The 18173-nt window shown below is 43.0% G+C and overlaps 1 protein-coding gene across 2 annotated transcripts in view; it reads right to left on the reverse strand.

The window, feature by feature from the left end:
• The window catches only part of ZNF385D (zinc finger protein 385D), a 609973-nt gene that overhangs the window by 432408 nt on the left and 159392 nt on the right, over nt 1–18173 (reverse strand). The window lies entirely within an intron of this gene.

Raw genomic sequence — 18173 nt, forward strand, 5'->3', positions numbered from 1 at the left:
TAGCTGGGTGTGTATGGCAAGTGACTACACCCTTCTGGGGATTGGCTCATTTCCACAACAGCCAAGTTGTAGATCAAAGCCCTCAATCCTGATAGTTCTACTAAAATGAAACTTTTCAAAATAATCCCAGAGAAACATGATACATGGGGATTGTAGCAAAGGAGAAACTTAAATGAGCTACCTTTGTACTCGATCAGAGCTCATGAAGAGTCAAGACTAGCAAGTGCTGTAGGGGAAGGAGAAATTTAATGAAGTCGCAGTTGGGACATCTAGAAAAGAGAGAATTAGGAAGAACATGAATACATTTAAATAAGAAGAAAGAATATTTAAACTTGGAAGACAGGACTCCTCACACAACAGAAATTGAGCCTTGGGCACTAAGCCATTCTTTAAATGATTCAGCAGTCAACTTGGCAGTAAAGCCAGAGTTTTGCCACTGTTGAGTAATATATTCCGTTTGGGGATCATAGACTTATCTCCATTATACCTAGATTAGATTTGATTTTATACTAAGACAACAAATTATGTTGTAGTAAGCTTTTTCTTCTCTTGTTTTTCCTTGCCATTCCTGTAAGTTTGCTCATCATTTCTAAAAATAAGCACTTTCCAAAAGCATTGCTGATGTTTCCAAATGGCTTAAACTGTACATATTGAAAAGAGGAAGGGGTTTATCTGGAGGAGGGAGATATTTCATGGAAACTGCAGGACAACTGCTCATGTCAAATCCTACTTTGAATGTAGATGCTGGGGGATTGTGCTTGAATGCATGAAGCTGCCTTGTATATAACCCACCCAGGCCTGCATCCCCGATGAAGGACAGTTTTTTCAACCTTTAGGTATGTCTTTGATGGTGGGAACTGTAGTTTAGCATGTCATTGGCATGTCATTGGTGGCCTGATCTACTCTGATGGGCAGCAGGTCTCCAAGGATTTGAGCTGGTGTCTTTCCTGTCCTCCTACCTGGGATTATTTTAAGTGGAGATGCAAATGGGATGGGATCTTCTATATTCAGAGCTCCACAAATGAGCTACAGGGCCTTCCCAGACTCTTAACAGTTGAAGATGTGATGGTTTCTACAATGCCAAAGGAAAGAAAATGAGAGGAGGAGAAGGAGGAAGAAGAAGAAAGGTCAGTATTACATGTGAAGCTGAAAATGCAAAGTTTCAGGTAAAAACATGGATAAGTACTATGTGTGATGCCAGTTATTTTAAACAGTTGCACATTAATTCAAAACCCACAGAACGGTGGTTTGGAATTTACAATTCACATGATTAATAAGCAAAACTGTCACACTAGAGGGGGGAAATGTATGACATTAAGACTTCAAGAGCCACATTTTGGTAAGGCAAGAATATGTCATAAGAGCTATCTTCAAGGTCCTCAATCCTCTTAAAGATGCCAAATCTGGTCTATTATGCTGTGCGCCACTTAGAAACGGATTTTCAGCATCAGCAAACTAGCTAATATTTTTTCCCCAGCTAGATAATTATTTGAAAACTTTAAGAATGTAAAAGGGTTTTCAAGAAATGCCCTACATATGTATTAGAAATATACAGCCTTAGCTGAAGGTTTGACTTCATTATGGGTTTGCTTGGGAGTTTTTTTTTGTATTTCTTTTTGGCATCAGGTTTTTCTGCATTTGGGATTTACCTTTTTCTGTTCATACCTGGACATTGCCCTGGGGAAGTAATTGACCCACATCCATACAATATTTCTTGGTTAGTCACAGGGATTGAAAGGAAATTTGATTTGGATTGGATTTTAATGTGAACCTACCCAATTCTCGCTTTCTCAAACAACATGTGAATAAAAGCACGGCCATCCTTCAAAATGACCACTTCTCAGAATTTTGCGACATGGTTCTCCAACCAACCAATGGGTGCAAAAATGTGTATATTAGGAGAAAGTGTGCATTAAAATGCATAAGCTAACAAAAGCATCCTATGAAATACATTATGTTAGAGAAAATTGCTTGCAAAATGTGTGTTATTGGGCAAAATTCCGTACGGAAATGTATATACGAGGAGAAATTTGCACCAGAACACTGACAAATTTTCATGAGGACTAAAAATAATAATAAAACATCAAAAATGCATAAATGTGGTGCTCTGAACTTAAGACTGGAAAATGATAAATAGAGAAAAACCAAAAATAACCAATTTGTCCTTCCCTGGTTACTTAATGCATGTGGAACCACAGAGTGTGAGATTTCTTTTCCTGACCAGTCTTGTGCCTGAGTCCCATAATACACATGGTACTTGTTCCAAGGGCATGGGGGGGCAGGGGGGCCATGGCCCCGGGTGTACATTTTTGAGGGGGCACAATCAGGCACCCCCACAACAGGCACAGAGCCATAGCAGTTGAGGTGTGGGAGTAGGCAGGTTTGTCTACTGGGCAGGTGAATGGAGGCAGCAGGTGAAGAGCCTGTTGGGAGGCAGGCTCTGTTCACCCTTCAGACAGGCTCCATGCATGTGCCCCCACCCCAGTTGCCCAGTCTACCCCCACCACCCTGCCCACCACCTGTCCCATCCCAGGCCCCAGCAACCCATGCTATACCACTGACTTATTCTATTATGTGAAAGTCACTACATACTAGAGTAAGGCTGCAACTTACCGATATGTGAAGGTTACATTCTGGGGGCCGTGCCTAAAGCCAAAATTGTGTATAGTCAAAATATTTTGGGTGCAATGGCAGGTGGGGCTGCCAAAGTTGTTTTCCCCCAAACACCTGCCCTCTCTTATATTTTTAATGTTTGCCAAGCGATAAAGTTAAATGTGCATAAGCTGTGAGTGTAATGTACTGCAGATCAGCACTACAGACAATAATAAAAATATAAACCTATACTGGGGTGAGAGGAGGAAATGAAACCAGAGTTCAGCTGTGTCATCATATGGCTATGGTCTGTACCACACACACAAAAAACCAAATTCAATAGTAAAGTGGTAAGCCAGTGGTTCTGTAAGGAAAGAGAGTGCATTTTTTTCATATTTGGTGGGAATGTTGGAAAGCAAGGAAACATTAGAGACATCACTATTATTAATGAAAGTATTTGAGTAAATTTAGTTGCTAACCACTATTGTTCCTTTTAATTTACACTAAAGGTTCTTGAGTTCTTGGAGAATTTCAGACATAAGTTTTATATATAATTACAATTGCAAGAATCCTTTAAGACCAATACTGGAAGGTGGATCATAAAGCAATTAAGCTAAGTTAATTACAAAGTTGTGTGAACAGCTGGGGGTCACTGACCATAAAGTTAGAAAAGCAAGAAGCATATTAAAAAATACTGAATAAATGGGAATCAGTGGTCCAATTTGTTTGTTTTTTTTAAAGACTTGGGAATAACTAGTGCAGGAAAGAATTAATGTGTAGTTTTACCATCTAGATATTTAACTTTAACTCTTCTGTGATCATGATTAACCCTCAAGATACTATTTAATGACAAAGTATGCTTTCACTGCAAAGTGTGTCACATCAGGTCTGCCAAATTATAATCTTACACAACTTAAAATGGTTACATCAGTGCTTGGCTCCATGGCTACTAGCCATGATGGCTCTGCTCTGCCTCCAGTCATACCAGTCATACCAGTGAATACCAGTTGCTGGAAACTGCAGGGAGGGAGAATTTTTTTGTGCTCAGGTCCTGCTTGCAGGTTTCCCACAGGGCTCTGGTTGGCAGCTGTGAGGATGGGACCCTAGACTAGATCATCAGTTCTTCTTATGTTCTTATTGAGCCATCCAGAATCTTGACACACTCAGAAAACTTCAGCTGAAGAATGTTAAACAGGGGACTTAGCTACGTTGGCAAAGAAAAGGCTCTTTATATGTGTTGTTTATGCATTCTAAAACTGTGACACCAGATGGTGCTGTGAAGTACTGGTTTTTGCCATCCTGATTTCTAATGCAAAGTTTAAAACACATTTAAGTGAAACACTTATTTGATGTGTCTAGGTCCAGCCAAGGATGGGAAACCTGTGGCCCTCAAGATATTTCTGGGCACCCATGTCTGGTGGTCAAGGATGGTGGGAGCTGGTTCCAGCAACATCAGGAGGACCACAGTTTCCCCACCCCTCCTGTAAATGCATAAGCACAACCAGACAACCATCCTTGTATTGGCTGGACTCCAACCCCACAAACATGTCAGTCGGTCTTTGTTGATTAGATTTGTATCAGCAAACCAGAATCTGAAAGATGGGAAAGCACTTGTTGGCTTTAGTATCACATCTACATGAATTGCTCAAGCCTGGGAAAAAATACATATATTGTACAGCTTTATTAGGCATATCACATTTGTGGAAACTATATGATTTACAGAGCTATTATAGATCTGAAAATTAAATTAAGAAAACAGCAGTAAGGGGAGGGGTAATAAAGAACTACAGAAATGAGAAAGAGAGAAATTTAATAGAACAGAGAATAGCTGGAGAGTTGATGAAAATAATATAGCCACTGCAAGCTGCAGAATCTATTCTCCTACAGGGAACACAATATATGGCTATGCAAACACTGGGCTATAATTTCATTTTTAAGCTGTGCCAAGGTAACCTTAATTCTGTGCTAAGAAAAAAAAACTTACCAGAAAAGATTGAATTCTGCAACTAGAATAAATTATACACACTAAGCAGATTTACAAAAGGGGTGTGTGTGTGTGTGTGTGTGTGTGTGTGTGTGTAATGTAGTGTGCTACCACCAGTCCTTGGAAGAAGCTAGGAGTTGTTCAAGACACTGGAGTCCCACCCTTGACCGGTGGCAGTCATATTTAGAGATTTTTGTAGGAAGTGGCTTTACACATATGTGCATATATTCTCAGCCATGAGAGGCAGAAACCTACCTTTTAAAACAACACACAAACACTGGGATTCTTAAGAAAGATTCCATGCTTTGTCTAGCAGGCACAGAACTGCAGAACGCATGCAATTCTGGAGATATATTATAGCTGCAACAGGAATTGGCTTCTCATAATCAGAAGGTCCAAAAGCTTTTTCACCTGAAAACCGCATTAATGTAATTTGGTCTTTGTTCGCATCCACAGATTGGAGGTATCTTGATGGATAGCGGTGAAGAAGGAAAAAGCAGAACAAAGAGGATCAATAAAAGATGAATTTGTATAGAGCTCTGAGTAGGAGAATGGGAGGTCTTGGGTCAATCTATACAGCCATTCAGTCCGGGAATACTTGAAAATCCTGTGAGTCAGTCAACTGGATAAATGTAGCCCATAGTCATAAGTTTAAGCTTTTCAGATGCCATCACAAATTTTGATTTTAAATAATTGCAGGCAACTTCTGCAAATGCACATGACTAGATAGCCACAGGGAGAGAAGCGATGTGCATGATTTTGAAATAGTCACCATGCAGCCAATTCCAGTGGGTTGACTCAATTCCAGTCTAAATTAGGTTACCTTAGTGCCCACTGAAATCAATAGAACTAGTTAGTCATCATGACAGAAGTCCCATTAATTATCAACTACCTTAGGGTCGTGGGTGGTGCTGTGGGTAAAACCTCAGTGCCTAGGACTTGCCGATCGTATGGTTGGCGGTTCGAATCCCCGCAACGGGGTGAGCTCCCGTCTTTCGGTCCCAGCTCCTGACCACCTAGCAGTTCGAAAGCACCCCTAAGTGCAAGTAGATAAATAGGTACCGCTTTATAGCGGGAAGGTAAATGGCGTTTCCGTGTGCTGCGCTGGTGCTGGCTCGCCAGAGCAGCTTCGTCACGCTGGCCATGTGACCCGGAAGTGTCTCCGGACAGCGCTGGCCCCCGGCCTCTTAAGTGAGATGGGTGCACAACCCTAGAGTCGAAACATGACTGGCCCGTATGGGCAGGGGTACCTTTACCTTTACCTTTACCTTTACCTTAGGCTGAATCCACACTAGGATATTCATTTGTATGTGGATTGCTGTTTCCATTTGTGGACAGGAGTACTTTCAGGCCCCACATGCCTGCAAAGGAGTGTAGGCACAGAAAATGCCTACACATGGGAGACCTGGTGGGCTGAGATCTCCCCTTGCATTGAGGCGATCTATTTATTTTCTATTTAATTTATATACTCCTTTTTGCTTGTGTGGCTTCTAAGCAGTCTACAGCTGTAAAACTGATTACAGGAAAATGCGCTGGAACGCGCATAGACCTTACACAAAACATGTGGGTAGTGGGCGACGTAGCCAGCAGTTGCTGGACTGCACACCAATGCATCCAAACACCCTTTGGGCTACTACTGGATAATACTTCCAGGATAAGAGACAGTATGTAATGTATGCAATGTAATGCTGGACGAGATAGGCCTTTGGTCTGATCTAGGAGGCCTCTACTTCAGGTCTTGTAGTTGGACTGCTTGTGTGGGCATTCACTATTCCATATTGGGATGGATTCTGTATATCACCACCAGTGGCACATGGATTGCTTTATCGTGGAATTGTATTCACACTAGCAGAAGCAGCCCAAGTCATTTTGCTGCCCTTTCATGAAACCCAAGATGTGCAGCCACGACATTCTGCCCAATGGTAGGGCCAAACCCTACACATTAGCTAATGTCTGCTTTTGTGCTTGCTTGGTCATATACATGTTCTGCAAAAGGACTTGACACCACCAACAATATACTGCCAATGTTAGAACGGTCATAAAAAACTCATTTATTTGAAGCTATAGAATCTGGCATGAGTTAGATAAATCATATGTGGGTCTAAAAGCAGAGTTTCGAAAGATTTGTTCTAATTGCATTTTAATAAAATCATCAATTGTGATAAGGGGAATTGCTCATTCCCTCTGTAAAGGCTTCCAAAGGTTTACTAAGATGATTAATCAACAGATCACTTTTGTGCTGGGGTTGGCTTGAAACATGCCTTTCAGTCTAAACTGCAACCTGGAAGTAACCATTCTTGCACTTTAGGGCTATCAGACCTCTGTTATCCACAGCACTTCCAGTTGGTGTTCCTGATACCTACCTGTAAGGTCCATGTATCCTACTAAATTAGTTCCGACCTACTATTATTGTTTCTAGTGTGCAAATAATCATGGCTTTATTTATTTATTTATTGAGCATATTTATAGCCTGCTCTTCATCACACTAGCTCCCAGGGCGAGCCACAAACAACATTTGCATGAAACCAACTAAAGCAATCCTGAACTATAAACTGAAACACAACAGTCGCAGCAGCTAAAATGACAACGCAAAAACTGTGTGAACAAGAAGAGGTTTCAGTTATTTTTAATCCTGTTTTCTCACTGCCACACTTCTACAAGTTCCTGCTATTTCATCTCTTAATATTTGGAGCTATTTTAGATGATACAGATGTAGCACCTGAAGGAGGCGAAGAAATGTTAATACCCTTTTAGACATGTTGTTTTGTCGGTTGAACACAGAAAATGTGCAGCGGCACTTTCTCCCCTTCCGGGACCCTGAGTATTATTTATCTTCTTCGGGAACAGGAGCTGTCTGCAGTACAAAGACTGACCGGACATACCTACCTTGCAGAAACTATTTGCATTCTCCGCTAAACATTTGTTTGGAGAAAGCTACCTTTTCTTCCCCACCAATCTCAATCTGTTTTATGACCTGAGATGACTTCTTAGTAAAGCAGGGGAGTGGGGAGGCAGACGAAACTAAATATTTCCAACTACATTAAGGCATTAATAATGTATCACTTCCTCTAGAACAGGTTTTCAAAGCACTGCCTGACTGGCCTGGAGCAGAATGTAAAAAATTTACTCGGGAATTAAATTTAAGCAATAAAAAGGGAAAAGGCGCAACAGTTTCTATCTCAAAACTAACACATGTTGCGTAGCCAATCTGCTGTAACTTCCAATCAAGGTGCTGTCCCCCCAAATCAGGGCATTCTAAAAGAAGAAGTAGTTTAAATTCAGCCACAGTTTGTGACTAGAGTTCATATCCAGAGCTCCCATTTGTTAGCATTCATAGAAAAATCTGCAATACATATTTGCTCCCTCAACTTAAAGGGCATGCTGAGTTAATTTTTCAGAAAGAATCAAGTCAAATGCCAGTATAATCCCTGTGGGGAATTATCTCTGTCACTACAACACAATACATTTGCCTGGGCATATCACGCTAACTAGCTATCTTGCTGCATTTAGCAGAAGAGACTGCCAAATTACTGTTTAATTCAGTGCAGATACACATCTAGGCAGCACATTAAGATCATCACATTGGCTTGCGGACTGATTTAAAACGACAATTCTAATGTGCTCTTACATAACCAGAAAATAACATGAGATTAATAATATAGTGTATTCATTCCTGGGCAAAGTTAGATGCCAGGTGACATACTGTCCAAAAGAATTTAAGTAGAGGGGACAAGAAAAGAAAGCATGGAAATGTAAGTCAAGTTCTGGAGTTATATTTTCCTGATCTGCATGCATAGAAGAGAAGAAGAGAAGACTTTGGTTTTGATATCCTGCTTTATCACTACCTGAAGGAGTCTCAAAGCGGCTAACATTCTCCTTTCCCTTCCTCCCCCACAACAAACACTCTGTGAGGTGAGTGGGGCTGAGAGACTTCAAAGAAGTGTGACTGGCCCAAGGTCACCCAGCAGCTGCATGTGGAGGAGCGGGGAATCGAACCCGGTTCACCAGATTACGAGTCCACCGCTCTTAACCACTACACCACACTGGCTCTCCCTAGCAAGAAGCGAGGGCTCACAGCCTCCAAGAATGCCTTGTCTGGCTGCTTATGGCAGGGAAGGTTAGTCCATTAGAGCAAATGGGGCACTGTCCCACCAAGCTCAGTTTGCCCTCAGCTAGCCCCTGCTGCCTGCCTTCTTTCTTATGAACAGCCTGGAGGGTGGCAAAGGCTGTTATCTTCCTCTTGTTTAGTTACAGTGCTACCTCTGGAGAACATAGCAGAACGTGATTCAGGAGTCCCTGGTCACCAAACTGAAGCTCAGCACCAGTGTCCGTATCTACCATCTCTGTGGGTTGTGCCAGCTCAACATGCTGTTTTCCCTCTGAGCTGGAGTCAAGTTATTGCTGGACATCATGGTGATGATGACATCACTATATCATGTACCTTCTTGTGTTTGTCTTCCTGCAGGTTCTCCACATTCCATCAACAGGGAAAATAGTCTATCCACATTAAAAGGGGGGATAGGTAAACAAGGGGGACCTTGTCATGAACAGGGGTGCATTTTGCCTTTCTTTCTCAATACATGGAAATCAAAGCCTTGTGGATAAACAGCCTATTTCCAACTGTACAGCAGGGCAATCTATGCATGTCTGCAACTGGCTTCAGTGCGGCATTTCTCCCAGGTAAGCACATGTGGAATTGGAACCCAAAGTTATTTTTAAATGCTGAGAAATGTCAGGCCTGCTTTCTGCTTGCTTGTTTACCAAGCTTTCAGGTCAAAGAACTTTGGAAATTAAATTATTTCAAACCAAATAGGTTCCTGGAGTGTTACAGCTCTGATTAAACTTGGCAATTCTTATGAAATGTACAAAAAGTGCAAAGTTAACGAGATTAGCCCAGAGCTTGGTGCTACTTCGGGCCTTCAAAACTTCTTTTTAGTGATGTTAAAAATTTATTGAGCAGAGGTGCATTTATTTACTAGGTAAGGACAACAAAAAATCCTGCTGCAAAAGGAAAGCACTGCATTGAAACACTTGGCTATTGGGAGGTACAAGCAGATATGCATGAAATTGTGTAGAAAGCTAAGGACAGTCCCCCTTGGATCAGACCAGATCCCTCTAGTCCAATGCTGGTTTTCCAATAGCAATTAGCATGAGCTGGGCAATGAAAATGACTTCTGCAAAGGCAACAGACTTGAAGTGACAGGGGTTGTGGTCTTTGTTTTCCTCCATTCATTAAAGCTCCATTCATTAAAGCATTGTTAATAAGAACAATGATAATACACATGTAATTCTTTTTATTGAGCACTAGCCAGGAGAAGCCACAGTACAGTGTCAAGAGAGGAAGCAGATGTGGTGGACAAACTGCAATATGCAAAGTCCAACCATGTTCTTGTTGGCAGGACAGAAGTGAACAAGGAGTGTTCTTCTTGCACTCCATCCTTTCTCCTTGTGAGCTGAAACATTTCCCCATTCACTGCTTCCCATGGGAGGAAGTCAATATACATCAGCTCCAAGGGTGGCACAGGCTTATCCATCTTTTAAGGGCAAATCAGGGGACTGAGAAGGCTATGGATTCTTTCAAGCCATGCCTTCTCCCGATTTGTCCCCAGCCCACTCCCGATCCATCCCTACCAATCTCCACCAAGTGTGAGTCAACGGATGTGAAAGGTTCAGCAGACTGAAGGGGCCCTATGAGGTTGGATTTCCTCCTCTGAAGTCATACCTTGCATCCTTTAGACTCTCTCTGTGGTGGAAGGACCTCTGGAGCATTTGAGAAACTGCTGTGACCAAGTGGCTACACACTTTGAGGATAATGTTGCTTGACTCTGGAATGACCTTAATTTTGCAGCTGTAGCAGTTCCAGATGAGATTCCCAATGCCAGAGCTTTATGCAGTCAGCTGATGTGGACAGGGTGCTGGGAGCTATACTCTTGGCCACCTGCCCTCTTGATCCCTGTCCCTCTTGGCTTATTAAATCTAGCTGAGGGGATTAGACTGGTCGGGTACACAGCGTGGTTAGTGCTTCATTGCATGAGGGGAGAATCCTTGCTGCCCTGAAAGTGGTGTGACCACTCCTCAAGAAAGTAACCCTGAACCCTTTGGCTTAGAATAACAGCTGACCAGTTGCAGCTATTCCCTTTGTGGAGAAGGTGGTGGGGTGAGCTGTGGTGAGGCAGCTGCAAGCCTTCTTGGATGACACAGATTATTTAGATCTATTCCAATCTGGGTTCAGACCTGGCCATGGGAATGTGTCGGCCTTGGTCACCCTGACAAGTGACCTTTGCAGAGAGATGGGCAGAGGAAGCATGACCTTGCTCATACCGCTAGATCTCTCTGTGGCTTTTGATACTATTGACCATGGTAGCCTCCTGGACTGGCTCCATGGAATAGAAATTGGGGGCACTGTGCTACAGTAGTCCAGAGAGTTGGGAGAATGCTTTCCAGCCCCCTGGCAGTTATACTATGGGGTGCCACAGGACACCGATTTCTTCCCAATGCTATTTGGTATTTGTGGCATTCTGAGAGAAGTCATTATAAGTTTGGGGGCAAGGCAACATTAGTTCAGTGATGACACTCAGCTCTACTTCGCCATAACATCTGAAGCAGGAGAGGCTGTGTGGGCCTTGGACTGCACAGTGCCAGTGGTGGGGTGGATGGCTGAGGGGAAATAACCTGAATTTGAATCTTGGAAAGATGGGGGCGCTATGGAGGAGTGGTTCACATCTCTGATAAATTTATCAATTGTTTTCGCTAGGCAGGATTACACCTCCTCCTGAAAGAGCAGGTTTGCAGGCTGGGGGTGCTTCTGAATCCAGCTTTGTCACTGGAAGCCCTGACGGCCTCAGTGGTCAGAAGCAGCTTTTACAAGCTGTGCCTGGTCTGACAGCTGGCTCTGCCATGCTTCTTGCTCTTTCGCAAGTTGTGTCTCTGAGGAGCAGGAATGTTATAAAAGAGTTCTAGTGGCACAATTGGTGCAAAGCTTTTCTTTTGCTTAGGTCCAACCCAGTCCCTCCCTTTACCCTTGTGGTCTCTCTCAAATCCTACAGTTCTTTTCGATTTCTTCCTTTTCATTTAAGGTTGCTGTCATTTATGAGTGCCGTGCTGCTTGCTTGCTTTTATTTGAATTAGCAGACCCCTCTGGCTGGCTAAGACGATGATCCTGGGTTGAAATGGACAGACTCCCAAGTTGTTTTTCAAAGCACCAACTTGGGAGTTTGAACCAAATCTTGAGGGTTCTCCTAATAAACATGTGTCTTTTTAGGATGTCTTTAATCAAAATGCACTCCCCATATATCCCTTATCTCCGTCAGACTGACCTATACAGTATCATGTTCAGAGATGGTTGGTGCTCATTAGATAGGTAGGGCGAAGGCAAGGAGACTCTCAGAAACTGGAGCCAAAAATCAGTGACGGGCAGAGGTGCCCCGACTGAAACCTGCAGGCAACTGGGGGTTGCCTGAGGGCAGACTGAGGTTGGGGTTGATGGGGCACTGCTCCATTCCCACACATGAACCAGCCTCCGCAGATCATGTTCATGCCTGTAAACAGATCTATTATATCTCCTGCACTGTAGTATAAGGTACATTCTTCCAGAAACACATTTCAAAAAGTCACAAGTATCCACATTTTTAGCCCAGCTTGACAAGTTTCAGTCACCTTGTATTTCAAGAGGGCAGATGAAAGCTTGTCATGTCTACTGAAGTTCTTCACACGGTTTTCCAGCCTTTTAAAAACAGGCAAGAGCAAAAACCTCAGGAGAGAAATGAGCATACTAATGGCGACCGATCTATTTATTTTACTACTGAAGTAAAAGCACACAGAACACATTGTGAAGTACAGGAGTTGCTTGATTCGTACTCTGTTGGGTCTCTGATTAAACACGACTCAATTTAGTAGACGTTCTCTCCACTCCACTCAAAACACACACCCTCGTGCATTAGTTTGCCTAGCAGGCCCACTTTACGCCCTCCATTTTTTAATTTCCTTTGGGACTCATGTTGACAGCCGTCATAGCTCTGCAAACAGCAGGGCCTGTTAACTGTATTGTGTGCCTTAATGCCAAAAATGCAACAAGCTGGATATCTCCTTGTTCTCACAGCCCTACACAGTCACAAAACAGCAAAGAGATACCCATGCAACCCATACCTTGTTTGTCACTATTTTATATATGAAGAAGCTGAAGCGTAGGCAGGTCGAGGAAAGGGGTAAAAAGAAGAAGAAAAGCTTTCCAGGCAGGCAGTTCAAAGTCATCAAATGTGAGCATGTCATGTACTTATAGGTAAAGGTAGAATCACACGGTTTATGTAGCACACATGGGGGTGCAACTACCAGGGATTGAAAAAAAATCTCTTTTCATTTCTGCCTTGTGAATTGGGACCTGTGGTTTGGTTTTGGTTTTGGTTTTTTTTTTACAAACAGTAATCAATCAAACAGTAACAGTGTTTGCCTCCCGTAGCCTAGAAATATAAGCCAAGTTGCACATACCCCTAATAGGGAAATGAAAAAAGGACAAACCAATGAACTTGGAAAATAAATAATTCACATGCTTGCCCTCCAGGACCCCACCTCCCCCAAATGACCTTTTAAAGCTTTAACATCACATTAATATTCATTTTTAGTATTTTCAAAAACCACCCTTCATTCTAACAATTCTAGAGCAGTGTACAAGTTGCCCTTGGTTGCCCTGATCTTTGCAGAGAGTAGCAGAGGGGAAATGCAAGCTTCCTCCTGCTTCTTGATCTCTCATTGGCTTTTGATACCATCAACCATGGTATTCTCCTGGACCAGCTCTGGGGAACAGGAATTGGGCACACAGTGTTACCAATCCTACTGAGTCCAGAGGGTAGCATTGGTAGAGTGCCTTTTGTCCCCCTGGTGGCTATGCTATTGGGTGCCACAGAGCACTGTCCAGGTGTGCAATCTGGTGGGCAAGGGCCCTCAAATTTTCAAAAAGGGGGCTGGGAGCCCTCAAAATTCTGTGGCAGCCGTGCACACACACCGCAGGGCATGCTCGTGTCATGCACACAAGCCATGGGGCGTATTGACAACAAGTCTGCATGCCCCACAGAATGCATGACTGATGCCAGCATGCCCCGCAACATGTGTGTACAGCGTGCTGATGCTTGAAGAGGAAATACAATTCTGGAGGAAATGGCAATTAAACAGACAATCTGCTATGAAAAAGTGGCCAACACAATACTACAGTATGCTATTAAAAGCAGCAGGGAAGCAACCGCCAGCTAAACATGTGGAAATCAGAGGAGTGGGGTAGAGAGTTATCTCAGAACACTGACAGAAACAAGTCATGCTGTGGAAATACACTGAGAATGTGCTGTACTAATCTTAGGTAAAACAATAAGACAGATAATGAGCCACAATAAAACAAAGCAAAATGTGTAGGAAATTGATAAGGCTATTTCTAGTTGCCGAGGTATTAAATTAACCAGAAGAAAATCAGGCTTGTGGTTGGGGAGGTGAGGGGGAAATAGTTCTGCACACTGTTAGAGGAAGATATAAAATGCAATTTACAACCAAGATGGAACTCTTAAAAGACAATAATAATAGGGCATGAAACTCCAGGGAAGTCTAAACGGGCTTTGAAATGTTGAGCCTGAAGAACAAAACAAAGCAAAACAAAAGCCAACAAGTTTACAGGGGGAAAGTCATACAGCATTCAATGAAACAGCTTAGAGTAAAACACTGCAAGAAAACCAGAGGATTTGTTGTAGAATTATTATTATTTGGGGGGGGGGGGAGAGACTCAAAGGGAAGAGCTTCTTCGGAAAACGTGTGGTTCCTAATAGTCATAGTTTATGTTCAGATAAGTATTTCTCAGTCATAGATTGTAGTTCTGGAGCTGGTATTTAGTGAATTTCAGGAGCCAATCCTTGTATGAAAAGAAAAGAAAAGAGCTCACCCATGAGGTGTGTAAATTTCCACGTTTACTCTACTTCTTCTCTCGTGCCTGTATCATTCCATTCTTCTGTTCCTTGCTTCCACAGAGAAATAACCTACTGAAATATGTTAGGTAGGCACTTGTGAGGTACGGAGTAACATTTATTAAGAAGCCAAAACTACGGAGCTCATCTTCATTTACAATCCAAGCAAGTCTCCTCTGGAGAAAGCTGACATGTAGTGCCATGTGCCCCTACTTGAGATACAGCTTTAGGTGGAAGCAGGGCACATAGAAAATCAGAAAGAACCACCTGACTCCCAATTTAATCTGAACTGGGGTTCCAGAGAATCTAGCAAGAATCCACATAGGAGAAATATAACATTGCACATGGTTTTGTGCAAGCAATGTGTTTCAGATCTTGAGAAGGAAGTTCTCGCTCATTGAAACCCCAAAGCATAGCTTGATTCTGGGGGTTTGCGTGCAGTGATGAGGCTCACACCCAGGAAACTGTGGCTGTTATCTGTGGAAGATTTATTCACTCATTACAGTCTTCTGGACGAATGTGTCCAAAGGGTAGTCCTTTTGAAATCAGTGGGATTTAAACATGCTCAGCTCAGCCCAAAGTTACATCCTCAGGGATGCAAAGATTCAGGCTGGGAATGAGATCACTTCCTCACTCAAAATATGATGCTAAGATAGAAGAGAATGGAGAGCAAAAGAGTCACCAACCCTCGTTCTTTCTCCATGGATGTACCTTCAATTCTGGACTCTCGTAAATGGCCTTAAGGAATCTGCTGTAAAAAATGGAAACAGTAATCATTTTCCTCACAGGATTATCATAAGAATGAGTGGTTTAAGATTTATAAAACACTTTCTGTACTGAAAATGGTATAGAATGAAAGATGGCCCCTTGCATATGTTTAATTCTAGGCTCGGCTGCTGGTTTCCAATTAATTTTCCATATCTTTCCTAATGGCTCTTCATTTTTAATCCTTTCCTAGTTACTGGGATACTTTCACATTCCTGCTGAGCTGGCATTTTTAAAGTAGGCCTTCAGCAAAAATACCAATCAGCTGAAGTGAGAGGGTGGAGAGAATTGGAGAAGGAAAGCTAAAGAAGCTGTGCTGAACAATCCAATTTTTATTTCATTTTATTGTTTGCTTCATAGTGATTGCATCCCTGACCTGCGATTTTATATTTTGCAAGCGTCCAGGAATTAGAGCCCTGCTGAAATTTAGTCATTCCTGCTGAATAAGAGATAACTGAGACTTTGCTGGTGGAAGCAAGGATAACAGCATGCGTCGAAAAGATAGCCAGATAGAAACTGGCAGGGTCAACAACAGCATTTGGTAACAAGATCTGTGGGAGTGGTGGTTTTTTTTGAGATTACAGAAATTTAAGGCTGCGTCAGGTTAAACAAAAATAGCCCTTAAAAAATCATGTCAGAAAGTTACCTTTCCCAAGGTTATGCTGTCCTTGCCAGCAGTCACGTCTCTCACTCTGCAAGCACTCTCATAACAATATAACTTGTGGAAATCTAATGAAGCTGAATGTTGGAAAATTCAGGACAGATATAAGCACTACAGAGTTAAACTATGGAACTCACTGCCATAGTCCCATTGCTGAGCAAGCAGGGATAGGAGTCTCTGAGGAACTCTTGCCTGAGAGCAGAATCCACATACAAAGTCAGACAGCCCAGAGGTCAGGGAAGCCAGATGATCACAGACCCAAGGGTCCAGATGGGACCCAAGGGTCCAGATGCAAAGCAGGAAGCTGCAAGGTAGGGCCTGGAACAACAGACGTTGTTTCCAGTATCTGACTGCTGCTGAGAGCTCTGTTTAAGAAGACCAGAGCCAGCTTGTTCTCATCAGTGCTATTCAGCTCTCATCAGTGCCTTCTCCTCTGTGAAGGCTGATTAGCTGCAGGCAGTGGCGGAGCTTCATGCTCCGGCACTGGGGGGCGGAAAGCATGCGGGAGCGTGGCTGGCACACATCCCGGGGGCATGGCGTGCCACCTGCAGGGCCGTGGCACGCGTCCTGGGGGTGTGTGCGATGGCACCCCACCAGGATCGCACTGCTGGGGGCAGTACGCTCCCCCCGCACCCCTCTTCCTCCACCAGTGGCTGCAGGTGGAGTTATGCCACATTGTCCCCCTTTAGGCTGATGTTTAGCAAGTGAAGCGGACTCTTGGCCTATGACACCCCCACAGGAGGCAGTGACGACTACCATCCTACATGACTTTAAAAGAGGATTAGACAAATTCATGGAAGAGAGGACTATCGAAGGCTACAAGCTGCAATGGCTATTCTCTGCCTTCAAGGTTGCGGGCAGTAATTCTGGAAACCAGTAAAAGGGGGAGTGCTGTTGTGCTCAAACCCTGACTGCAGTTTTCCCACAGGCATGTGGTTGGCCACTGTGAGAAGATGATGCTGGTCCAGATGGGCCATTGGCTTCATCCAGCAGCTTTTTTATGTTCTTAATTAAAACCCCAAGAGAGAAACAACTCAGTAAAGGAGGAGAGGGAAAGGATTAAGTAAATAAACTTTTTTTTTAAAACGACTAAACAACTACAACAACAACAATGATAATGATAATAATAATGATTTTTTAAAAAAAAAATTATTAAGGATTTTCTTGTTTTACAGAAGTGTAGTGCCTCGTATTTTTTTTTTCATGTAACATTTTTACAAATCCGTTTTATTTGTTGAGGCATTAGGGGGAGAAGAAAAAAGAAAAGAAAAAAGAAAGGGGGGGTGGAGAGAGGGAAGATGGATGGGGGTGGGGTCGGGTGGCGGTGTTTCTATTATGTTTAATGTATGTAGAGTTTGGTGTCAGCGTTGCTTGTGTTGTTCACTTGTGTTCCTTTGGCAGTGAGAGAGGTTGGGGTTGGCCTAGGGTGTGATTGTTTGCTTGTGATTGGCTGTGGTGATCTTTGTTTTCGTGTGTGCGTGAGGTGGGTGGGTGTTTTGGATCAGGTTAGCCATATTGATTTGTATGCTGTTGGTGGATTATTGTCATTGTCCTGTTGGGCTGTGTATGTGATAAAGGGGAGCCATACCGGGGTGAAGGCGTCTTCTTCTGTTTGTCCCCGTTTCAGTTTATTAGTTAATTTTTCTAGTAGGGCTGTTTCCCATACTATTTGGTACCATTGGTCCATGCTTACTCCTGACAGGTCTCTCCAGTGTCTGGTTATGGTGTTTCTGGCTGCTGAGAGCAGGTGGGTTATGAGTTCTTTGTGGTGTAAATGGGCATTGTTGTCTTGGAAGATGTTTAGTAGGGCCAATTCTGGGGTGATGTCTATTACTTGCTTAGTTATTTTACATATTTCTTGTATGGCTGTTGTCCAGAATAGTTGGATTTTGGGACACTCCCACCACATGTGGAGGTATGTGCCTGTGGAGGTGCACCCTCTCCAGCATTTTGGTGAGGTTCCTGGGTGTATTAGCGCTAGTTTCCTTGGTGTTAGGTACCACCTGTAGGTGAGTTTCAGTGTGAGTTCTTTTCTTTTCGTTGATATGGATTTAAAGGGGGGTTTAGACCACATTCTGGTCCATTGAGTGGGGTTAATCTCATAGCCTATGTCATTCTCCCATTGTTTTTTGATTGCGTCTAGGGGATTTGCGGGATTTTGGAGTAGTATTTTGTATATTGCGGATACCGTCTCTTTACCGTTTCCCTTTGTTGTTAGGAGGAGGTTTTCGAA

The sequence above is a fragment of the Podarcis pityusensis genome (assembly GCF_964106645.2).
Source record: "Podarcis pityusensis genome assembly, chromosome: 12".
Taxonomy (NCBI): domain Eukaryota; kingdom Metazoa; phylum Chordata; class Lepidosauria; order Squamata; family Lacertidae; genus Podarcis; species Podarcis pityusensis.